Here is a 6,471-nt window from a genome sequence, read left to right on the forward strand (position 1 = left end):
CCTGCCACGAGGGCGTCGGTGGCGCCGAGGGTGACGGCCGCCGCAAAGCCTGCAGCCCCACGGGCTGTGGGGCCACGCGAGCGGCTGCCAAAGAGCTTTCCAACGAGGCACGGCTTTCCCTCCTGGCTCTTCGGGCGTGGGAGCTGTGGCCAGAGCCGCGGCCCTACCGGAAAATGCTTCGCAGGCTGGCGCGGCCGCGCCAGGTGGGCGCCGGTGGCGCCGAGGCTGACGGCCGCTGCAAAGCCCGCAGCCCCACGGGCTGTGGGGCCACGAGAGCAGCTGCCAAAGAGCTTTCCAACGAGGCACGGCTTTCCCTCCTGGCTCTTTGGGCGTGGGAGCTGTGGCCAGAGCCGCGGCCCTACCGGAAAATGCTTCGCAGGCTAGCACAGCGGCGCCAGGTGGGCGCCGGTGGCGCCGAGGCTGACGGCCGCCGCAAAGCCCGCAGCCCCACGGGCTGTGGGGCCATGGTAGCGGCTGCCAAAGAGGTTTCCAACGAGGCACGGCTTTCCCTCCTGGCTCTTCGGGCGTGGGAGCTGTGGCCAGAGCCGCGGCCTTACCGGAAAATGCTTCGCAGGATGGCGCGGCGGCGGCACGTGGGCGCCGGTGGCGCCGAGGCTGACGGCCGCCGCAAAGCCCGCAGCCCCACGGGGTGTGGGGCCACGCGAGCGGCTGCCAAAGAGCTTTCCAACGAGGCACGGCTTTCTCTCCTGGCTCTTCGGGCATGGGAGCTGTGGCCAGAGCCGCGGCCCTACCAGAAAATGCTTCGCAGCCTGGCGCGGCCGCGCCAGGTGGGCGCCGGTGTCGCCGAGGCTGACGGCTGCCGCAAAGCCCGCAGCCCCACGGGCTGTGGGGCCACGCGAGAGGCTGCCAAAGAGCTTTCCAACGAGGCACGGCTTTCCCTCCTGGCTCTTTGGGCGTGGAAGCTGTGGCCAGAGCCGCGGCCCTACCAGAAAATGCTTCGCGGGCTGGCGCGGCGGCGCCACGTTGGCGCCGGTGGCGCCGAGGCTGACGGCCGCCGCAAAGCCCGCAGCCCCACGGGCTGTGGGGCCACGCGAGCGGCTGCCAAAGAGCTTTCCAACGAGGCACGGCTTTCCCTCCTGGCTCTTCGGGCGTGGGAGCTGTGGCCAGAGCCGCGGCCCTACCGGAAAATGCTTCGCAGGCTGGCGCGGCCGCGCCAGGTGGGCTCCGGTGGCGCCGAGGCTGATGGCCGCCGCAAAGCCCGCAGCCCCACGGGCTGTGGGGCCACGCGAGCAGCTGCCAAAGAGCTTTCCAACGAGGCACGGCTTTCCCTCCTGGCTCTTCGGGCGTGGGAGCTGTGGCCAGAGCCGCGGCCCTACTGGAAAATGCTTCGCCTGCTGGCGCGGCCGCGCCAGGTGGGCGCCGGTGGCGCCGAGGCTGACGGCCGCCGCAAAGCCCGCAGCCCCACGGGCTGTGGGGCCACGTGAGCGGCTGCCAAAGAGCTTTCCAACGAGGCACGGATTTCCCTCCTGGCTCTTCGGGCGTGGGAGCTGTGGCCAGAGCCGCGGCCCTACCGGAAAATGCTTCGCAGGCTGGCGCGGCCGCGCCAGGTGGGCGCCGGTGGCGCCGAGGCTGACGGCCGCTGCAAAGTCCGCAGCCCCACGGGCTGTGGGGCCACGCGAGCAGCTGCCAAAGAGCTTTCCAACGAGGCACGGCTTTCCCTCCTGGCTCTTTGGGCGTGGGATCTGTGGCCAGAGCCGCGGCCCTACCGGAAAATGCTTCGCAGGCTAGCACAGCGGCGCCAGGTGGGCGCCGGTGGCGCCGAGGCTGACGGCCGCCGCAAAGCCCGCAGCCCCACGGGCTGTGGGGCCATGGTAGCGGCTGCCAAAGAGGTTTCCAACGAGACACGGCTTTCCCTCCTGGCTCTTCGGGCGTGGGAGCTGTGGCCAGAGCCGCGGCCTTACCGGAAAATGCTTCGCAGGATGGCGCGGCGGCGGCACGTGGGCGCCGGTGGCGCCGAGGCTGACGGCCGCCGCAAAGCCCGCAGCCCCACGGGGTGTGGGGCCACGCGAGCGGCTGCCAAAGAGCTTTCCAACGAGGCACGGCTTTCTCTCCTGGCTCTTCGGGCGTGGGAGCTGTGGCCAGAGCCGCGGCCCTACCAGAAAATGCTTCGCAGCCTGGCGCGGCCGCGCCAGGTGGGCGCCGGTGTCGCCGAGGCTGACGGCTGCCGCAAAGCCCGCAGCCCCACGGGCTGTGGGGCCACGTGAGCGGCTGCCAAAGAGTTTTCCAACGAGGCACGGCTTTCCCTCCTGGCTCTTCGGGCGTGGAAGCTGTGGCCAGAGCCGCGGCCCTACCGGAAAATGCTTCGCAGGCTGGCGCGGCGGCGCCAGGTGGGCGCCGGTGGCGCCGAGGCTGACGGCCGCCGCAAAGCCCGCAGCCCCACGGGCTGTGGGGCCACGCGAGCGGCTGCCAAAGAGCTTTCCAAGGAGGCACGGCTTTCCCTCCTGGCTCTTCGCGCGTGGAAGCTGTGGGCAGAGCCGCGGCCCTACCGGAAAATGCTTCGCAGGCTGGCGCGGCGGCGTCACGTGGGCGCCGGTGGCGCCGAGGCTGACGGCCGCCGCAAAGCCCGCAGCCCCACGGGCTGTGGGGCCACGCGAGCGGCTGCCAAAGAGCTTTCCAACGAGGCACGGCTTTCCCTCCTTGGTCTTCGGGCGTGGGAGCTGTGGCCAGAGCCGCGGCCCTACCGGAAAATGCTTCGCAGTCTGGCGCGGCTGCGCCAGGTGGGCGCCGGTGGCGCCAAGGCTGAAGGCCGCCGCAAAGCCCGCAGCCCCACGGGCTGTGGGGCCACGCGAGCGGCTGCCGAAGAGCTTTCCAACGAGGCACGGCTTTCCCTCCTGGCTCTTCGGGCGTGGGAGCTGTGGCCAGAGCCGCGGCCCTACCGGAAAATGCTTCGCAGGCTGGCGCGGCGGCGGCACGTGGGCGCCGGTGGCGCCGAGGCTGACGGCCGCCGCAAAGCCCGCAGCCCCACGGGGTGTGGGGCCACGCGAGCGGCTGCCAAAGAGCTTTCCAACGAGGCAAGGCTTTCTCTCCTGGCTCTTCGGGCGTGGGAGCTGTGGCCAGAGCCGCGGCCCTACCAGAAAATGCTTCGCAGCCTGGCGCGGCCGCGCCAGGTTGGCGCCGGTATCGCCGAGGCTGACGGCTGCCGCAAAGCCCGCAGCCCCACGGGCTGTGGGGCCACGCGAGCAGCTGCCAAAGAGCTTTCCAACGAGGCACGGCTTTCCCTCCTGGCTCTTCGGGCGTGGAAGCTGTGGCCAGAGCCGCGTCCCTACCAGAAAATGCTTCGCGGGCTGGCGCGGCGGCGCCACGTTGGCGCCAGTGGCGCCGAGGCTGACGGCCGCCGCAAAGCCCGCAGCCCCACGGGCTGTGGGGCCACGCGAGCAGCTGCCAAAGAGCTTTCCAACGAGGCAATGCTTTCCCTCCTGGCTCTTCGGGCGTGGGAGCTGTGGCCAGAGCCGCGGCCCTACCGGAAAATGCTTCGCAGGCTGGCGCGGCCGCGCCAGGTGGGCTCCGGTGGCGACGAGGCTGATGGCCGCCGCAAAGCCCGCAGCCCCACGGGCTGTGGGGCCACGCGAGCGGCTGCCAAAGAGCTTTCCAAGGAGGCACGGCTTTCCCTCCTGGCTCTTCGGGCGTGGGAGCTGTGGCCAGAGCCGCGGCCCTACTGGAAAATGCTTCGCCTGCTGGCGCGGCCGCGCCAGGTGGGCGCCGGTGGCGCCGAGGCTGACGGCCGCCGCAAAGCCCGCAGCCCCACGGGCTGTGGGGCCACGCGAGCGGCTGCCAAAGAGCTTTCCAAGGAGGCACGGCTTTCCCTCCTGGCTCTTCGGGCGCTGGATCTGTGGCCAGAGCCGCGGCCCTACCGGAAAATGCTTCGCGGGCTGGCTCAGTGGTGCCAGGTGGGCGCCGGTGGTGCCGAGGCTGACCGCCACCGCAAAGCCCGCAGCCCCACGGGCTGTGGGGCCACGCGAGCGGCTGCCAAAGAGCTTTCCAACGAGGCACGGCTTTCCCTCCTGGCTCTTCGGGCGTGGGAGCTGTGGCCAGAGCCGCGGCCCTACCGGAAAATGCTTCGCAGGCTGGCGCGGCCGCGCCAGGTGGGCTCCGGTGGCGCCGAGGCTGATGGCCGCCGCAAAGCCCGCAGCCCCACGGGCTGTGGGGCCACGCGAGCAGCTGCCAAAGAGCTTTCCAACGAGGCACGGCTTTCCCTCCTGGCTCTTTGGGCGTGGGAGCTGTGGCCAGAGCCGCGGCCCTACCGGAAAATGCTTCGCCTGCTGGCGCGGCCGCGCCAGGTGGGCGCCGGTGGCGCCGAGGCTGACGGCCGCCGCAAAGCCCGCAGCCCCACGGGCTGTGGGGCCACGCGAGCGGCTGCCAAAGAGCTTTCCAACGAGGCACGGCTTTCCCTCCTGGCTCTTCGGGCGTGGGAGCTGTGGCCAGAGCCGCGGCCCTACCGGAAAATGCTTCGCAGGCTGGCGTGGCGGCGGCACGCGGGCGCCGGTGGCGCCGAGGCTGACGGCCGCCGCAAAGCCCGCAGCCCCACGGGCTGAGGGGCCACGCGAGCGGCTGCCAAAGAGCTTTCCAACGAGGCACGGCTTTCCCTCCTGGCTCTTCGGGCGTGGGAGCTGTGGCCAGAGCCGCGGCCCTACCAGAAAATGCTTCGCAGGCTGGCGCGGCCGAGCCAGGTGTGCGCCGGTGGCGCCAAGGCTGACGGCCGCCGCAAAGCCCGCAGCCCCACGGGCTGTGGGGCCACGCGAGCGGCTGCCAAAGAGCTTTCCAAGGAGGCACGGCTTTCCCTCCTGGCTCTTCGGGCGTGGAAGCTGTGGCCAGAGCCGCGGCCCTACCGGAAAATGCTTCGCGGGCTGGCGCGGCGGCGCCAGGTGGGCGCCGGTGGCGCCGAGGCTGACGGCCGCCGCAAAGCCCGCAGCCCCACGGGCTGTGGGGCCACGTGAGCGGCTGCCAAAGAGCTTTCCAACAAGGCACGGCTTTCCCTCCTGGCTCTTCGGGCGTGGGAGGTGTGGCCAGAGCCGCGGCCCTACCGGAAAATGCTTCGCAGGCTGGCGCGGCGGCGCCACGTGGGCGTCGGTGGCGCCGAGGCTGACGGCCGCCGCACAGCCCGCAGCCCCACGGGCTGTGGGGCCACGTGAGCGGCTGCCAAAGAGTTTTCCAACGAGGCACGGCTTTCCCTCCTGGCTCTTCGGGCGTGGGAGCTGTGGCCAGAGCCGCGGCCCTACCGGAAAATGCTTCGCAGGCTGGCGCGGCGGCGCCAGGTGGGCGCCGGTGGCGCCGAGGCTGACGGCCGCCGCAAAGCCCGCAGCCCCACGGGCTGTGGGGCCACGCGAGCGGCTGCAAAAGAGCTTTCCAAGGAGGCACGGCTTTCCCTCCTGGCTCTTCGGGCGTGGGAGCTGTGGCCAGAGCCGCGGCCCTACCGGAAAATGCTTCGCAGGCTGGCGCGGCCGCGCCAGGTGGGCTCCGGTGGCGCCGAGGCTGATGGCCGCCGCAAAGCCCGCAGCCCCACGGGCTGTGGGGCCACGCGAGCAGCTGCCAAAGAGCTTTCCAACAAGGCACGGCTTTCCCTCCTGGCTCTTTGGGCGTGGGAGCTGTGGCCAGAGCCGCGGCCCTACCGGAAAATGCTTCGCAGGCTGGCGCGGCGGCGTCACGTGGGCGCCGGTGGCGCCGAGGCTGACGGCCGCCGCAAAGCCCGCAGCCCCACGGGCTGTGGGGCCACGCGAGCGGCTGCCAAAGAGCTTTCCAACGAGGCACGGCTTTCCCTCCTTGGTCTTCGGGCGTGGGAGCTGTGGCCAGAGCCGCGGCCCTACCGGAAAATGCTTCGCAGTCTGGCGCGGCTGCGCCAGGTGGGCGCAGGTGGCGCCAAGGCTGAAGGCCGCCGCAAAGCCCGCAGCCCCACGGGCTGTGGGGCCACGCGAGCGGCTGCCGAAGAGCTTTCCAACGAGGCACGGCTTTCCCTCCTGGCTCTTCGGGCGTGGGAGCTGTGGCCAGAGACGCGGCCCTACCGGAAAATGCTTCGCAGGCTGGCGCGGCGGCGGCACGTGGGCGCCGGTGGCGCCGAGGCTGACGGCTGCCGCAAAGCCCGCAGCCCCACGGGGTGTGGGGCCACGCGAGCGGCTGCCAAAGAGCTTTCCAACGAGGCAAGGCTTTCCCTCCTGGCTCTTCGGGCGTGGGAGCTGTGGCCAGAGCCGCGGCCCTACCAGAAAATGCTTCGCAGCCTGGCGCGGCCGCGCCAGGTTGGCGCCGGTATCGCCGAGGCTGACGGCTGCCGCAAAGCCCGCAGCCCCACGGGCTGTGGGGCCACGCGAGTAGCTGCCAAAGAGCTTTCCAACGAGGCACGGCTTTCCCTCCTGGCTCTTCGGGCGTGGAAGCTGTGGCCAGAGCCGCGGCCCTACCGGAAAATGCTTCGCGGGCTGGCTCAGTGGTGCCAGGTGGGCGCCGGTGGTGCCGAGGCTGACC

Source organism: Chroicocephalus ridibundus, unplaced genomic scaffold (assembly GCF_963924245.1).
Source record: "Chroicocephalus ridibundus unplaced genomic scaffold, bChrRid1.1 SCAFFOLD_81, whole genome shotgun sequence".
Lineage (NCBI taxonomy): Eukaryota > Metazoa > Chordata > Aves > Charadriiformes > Laridae > Chroicocephalus > Chroicocephalus ridibundus.